This window comes from Cryptomeria japonica, unplaced genomic scaffold, assembly GCF_030272615.1.
Source record: "Cryptomeria japonica unplaced genomic scaffold, Sugi_1.0 HiC_scaffold_74, whole genome shotgun sequence".
Classification (NCBI taxonomy): Eukaryota; Viridiplantae; Streptophyta; class Pinopsida; order Cupressales; family Cupressaceae; genus Cryptomeria; species Cryptomeria japonica.
This window is the reverse complement of record NW_026728896.1, coordinates 407,501-412,104: the sequence shown is the minus strand read 5'-3', so window position 1 is coordinate 412,104 and position 4,604 is coordinate 407,501. Positions and strand designations below refer to the sequence as shown.

General features: G+C 63.8%; 1 non-coding gene across 1 annotated transcript; it reads left to right on the top strand.

Moving 5' to 3' along the window:
* Positions 1 to 711: 711 nt before the first annotated feature.
* Positions 712 to 830, top strand: LOC131864015 (5S ribosomal RNA). Its single transcript, XR_009362907.1, has one exon. It is a non-coding gene; the product is annotated as a 5S ribosomal RNA (ribosomal RNA).
* The last annotated feature ends 3,774 nt before the right edge of the window (positions 831 to 4,604 follow it).

Sequence of the window (4,604 nt, the reverse complement as noted above, 5' to 3'; positions counted from 1 at the left end):
GGACTCATTTCGAGCCTTAGAGGTCGTTTCTTGTCCGGTTGCCCTGTCTTCGACCTGGGAACCCAATTTTGGTCCTCGGGTCCCATTTTTTTTTGTCTCGCATCCCACTTTTGGCCTGTGGCCTTTTCGGGGTCGATTCTCGTTTTGGGCATCAGAGCATGTTTCTTCTCCTAAAACCCAATATTTGTTTATTAAGTCTCGGAACACATTTTTGTTCTCGTGGACCCATCATGGGTCTTGGAACGCATTTGTGGTCCTTGGGTCCCATTTTGCATCCCGAAACTTGTGTTTTGGTGCTTGATCCCTATTTTGGGTGCCCACCTTGCACCAAGTGCGCACCCGGGGCAAACCGAGCGCCTTGGTGCACCGGGCAAGATCGAGCGTCGCACCCGAGGCGCCCCGAACATGCACCAAGGTGCACTCGGCCCACATGTGAGCGCAGGTCGTTGCGCCCGGAGGTGGTGTGTGGGCACCGCGTTGCAGACGGGACACTGCACGCACACGACGCCCCCTCCAGGTGCACGCACGTAGGGCCGGGCCGGGTGCACACCCGACGCCCTAGCAAGGTGCGCGCACCCGGGCAGGGCTCACACTTGGCGAACGGGGCGCACTTCGCGAGGGAGGGTGTGCACCTCGACGGGGGTGGGTGGCCGGGGTGGATTCGCACGTGGGTCGCGGTTTGCTAAGTACACACTGCGACAAGCTCATAACGGGTGCGATCATACCAGCATTAGTGCACCGGATCCCATCAGAACTCCGCAGTTAAGCGCGCTTGGGCCGGAGTAGTACTGGGATGGGTGACCTCCCGGGAAGTCCCGGTGTTGCACCCTTTTTTAGTTTTTCGCCGGGCGTCGCAATGCTATTTGAATAAACCTTTTGCCCGTTGCGTTCTCGTCGGGGCCGGGCCGGGCCGGGGTGCGCTGCCCGCACTACCGCGCGCGCGGGGGCGACACCGAGCGCGCACCCGAGGCACCCCGAGCACACAGGCCACGGTGCAACCCGGGCGTTGTGCGCGCACCCCGGTGCGCCCGAGGTGCTGCGCGCGCACCCAGGTGAAATCGGTGTGCACCTCGGCCAGTGCGCGCCTCGGTCGAGTCGCGCACGTTGGCCAAGGGTGCACGGTGATGTTTCTTACTCTAAGGTTCCGCACCAGACGCCCGGGACAGGTGAGCGAAGCTGGGCGGGGCCGGGTGCGCGGCCGGGGCAGGTGCACGCAGCTGGAGAGAGCTTTGGAGCACACTTCGGAGCGCACCAATGATGCGCTCCATTCAAAAGTTTCCTGAAAAGGCAAAAAAAGTTGAGATTATAGAATTTCCCACTTGAGAGATTGTAAAAAAAAAAAATTTAAAATGAAGGAAACGCGGGTGCCAAGGTGTGCGCAGCCCAGCCAAGGTGTGCGCACCAAGGCGCCCACCCTGGCGAAGGTGCACGCAAGGTGCGCACCCGAGGCAAACCGGACAATTAACCCAACTTTCGACTTCGCGCGCACCTTGGAGCGCACTTCGGAGCGCTCCTTGGTGCGCACCAATCTTGGGCACCTCGGAGTGCACCATGGCGCCCACCAAGGTGCGCACCCCGGGGCAAACCGAGCTCCGACTTCGTGCGCACCTTGGAGCGCACGAAAGGTGCGCACCATGGCGCCCACCAAGGTGCGCAGCCCAGCCAAGGCGTGCGCATCAAGGTGCGCACCCTGGCGAAGGTGCGCACCCGGGGCAAACCGAGCTCCGACTTCGTGCGCACCTTGGAGCGCACAAAAGGTGCGCAACCCAGCCAAGGTGTGCGCACCCCGGTCAAACCGAGCTCCGAATCGTGCGCACCAGAGGTGCACGCCATCGTGCGCACCTTGGAGCACACTTCGGAGCCCTCCTTGGTGCGCGCCGATGTTGCGCACCTCGGAGCGCACCCGGGGAAAACAATGCAATTAACCCGACTTTCGACTTCGTGGGCACCTCGGAGCGCTCTCGGGTTCGCACCTCGGAGCACACCGAGGTGCGCACCTTTGATGCGCTGCCTTCACCAATTTCCCAGAAAAGGCAAGAAAACATTGAGAAGGTGTGCGCACCGAGGTGCCCACCCTGGCGAAGGTGCAACGCGAGGTGCGCACCCGGGGCAAACCGGGCTCCGACTTCGTGCACGCCGCACCTTGGAGCACACTTCGGAGCGCTCCTTGGTGCGCACCAGGGCGCGCAAACCCAGCCGAGGTGCCCACCCCGGCGAAGGTGCACGCGAGGTGCGCACCCCGGGCAAACCGGGCTCCGACTTCGTGCACGCCATGGTGCCCACCGCGGCGAAGGTGCACGCGAGGTGCGCACCCGGGGCAAACCGGGCTCCGACTTCGTGCACGCCGCACCTTGGAGCACACTTCGGAGCGCTCCTTGGTGCGCACCATGGTGCCCACCAGGGCGCGCAACCCCGCCGAAGGTGCACGCGAGGTGCGCACCCGGGGCAAACCGGGCTCCGACTTCGTGCACGCCGCACCTTGGAGCACACTTCGGAGCGCTCCTTGGTGCGCACCATGGTGCCCACCAGGGCGCGCAACCCGCCGAAGGTGCACGCGAGGTGCGCACCCGGGGCAAACCGGGCTCCGACTTCGTGCACGCCATGGTGCGCACCGCGGCGAAGGTGGCGCACCCGGGGCAAACCGGGCTCCGACTTCGTGCACGCCGCACCTTGGAGCACACTTCGGAGCGCTCCTTGGTGCGCCACCAGGGCGCGCAACCCAGCCGAGGTGCCCACCCCCGGCGAAGGTGCACGCGAGGTGCGTACCCGGGGCAAACCGGGCTCCGACTTCGTGCACGCCGCACCTTGGAGCACACTTCGGAGCGCTCCTTGGTGCGCACCATGGTGCCCCACCAGGCCGCGCCAACCCAGCCAAGGTGTGCGCACCAAGGTGCACGCGAGGTGCGCACCCGGGGCAAACCGGGGTCCGACTTCGTGCACGCCGCACCTTGAGCACACATCGGGGCGCTCCCGGGTTCGCACCGGCGTTGCGCACCGTGGTGGGCACCTCGGAGCACACCAAGGTGGGCAGCGAGGTGCGCACCTTTGATGCGATGCCTTCACTAATTTCCATAAAAGGCAAAAAAAAAACGAGATTTTAAAATTTCCGTTTTGAAAGATAGTGAGAAAAAGGGAATGCTGGTGCCATCTTGAGCCCGCCCTGGTGCGCAGCCCAGCCAAGGTGTGCGCACCAAGGTGCCCCACCCTGGCGAAGGTGCGCGCCCGGGCAATTAATCCAACTTCCAACTTCGCGCGCGCCAGGGTGGGAGCGCACCCAACAACCGGGCCTGGGAAGAGCCAATGCGAGAAACCCCACCAAACGCTCTGACAAAAAAAGAGGGGGCGCTCCAGTAACCCCGCTTCGGAGCGCACCCTGGGCAAACCCAGCCAAGGTGCCCACCCCCGGCCAAGGTGCAGGCGAGGTGCGCACCCGGGGCAAACCGGGCTCCGACAACGTGCACGCCGCACCTTGGAGCACACTTCGTAGCGCTCCCGGGTGCGCACCTCAGAGCACACCAAGGTGGGCAGCGAGGTGCGCACCTTTGATGCGCTGCCTTCACTAATTTCCAGAAAAGGCAAAAAAAAAAGGAGATTTTAAAATTTCCGTTTGAAAGATAGTGAAAAAAACGGAACGCGCGTGCCATCTTGAGCCCGCCCTGGTGCGCAGCCCAGGTAAGGTGCCCACCCTGGCAAAGGTGCGCACCCGGGCAATTAACCCTACTTCCGACTTCGTGCGCGCCAGGGTGGCAACCGGGCCTCGGAAGAGCCAATGCGAGAAAACCCCACCAAACGCTCCGACAAAAAAAGAGGCGGCGCTCCAATAACCCCGCTTCGGAGCGCAGCCGGGGCAAACCCAGCCAAGGTGCCCACCCCGACGAAGGTGCACGCGAGGTGCGCACCCGGGGCAAACCGGGCTCCGACAACGTGCACGCAGCACCTTGGAGCACACTTCGAAGCACTCCCCGGGTGCCCACCGGCGTTGCGCACCGTGGTGGGCAGCGAGGTGCGCACCTTTGATGCGCTGCCTTCACTAATTTCCAGAAAAAGGCAAAAAAAAATGAGATTTTAAAATTTCCGTTTTGAAAGATAGTGAAAAAAAAGGAACGCGGGTGCCATCTTGAGCCCGCCCCTGGTGCGCAGCCCAGGCAAGGCATGCGCACCAAGGTGCCCACCCGAGGTGCACACCCGGGGCAAACCGGGCTCCGACTTCGTGCAGGCCGCACCTTGGAGCACACTTCGGAGCGCTCCTTGGTGCGCACCATGGTGCCCACCAGGGCGCGCAACCCAGCCAAGGTCTGCACACCAAGGTGCCCACCCCCGGCGAAGGTGCACGCGAGGTGCGCACCCGGGGCAAACCGGGCTCCGACTTCGTGCACGCCATGGTGCCCACCGCGGCGAAGGTGCACGCGAGGTGCGCACCCGGGGCAAACCGGGCTCCGACTTCGTGCACGCCGCACCTTGGAGCACACTTCGGAGCGCTCCTTGGTGCGCACCATGGTGCCCACCAGGGCGCGCAACCCAGCCAAGGTGTGCGCACCAAGGTGCACGCGAGGTGCGCACCCGGGGCAAACCGGGGTCCGACTTCGTGCACGCCGCACCTTGGA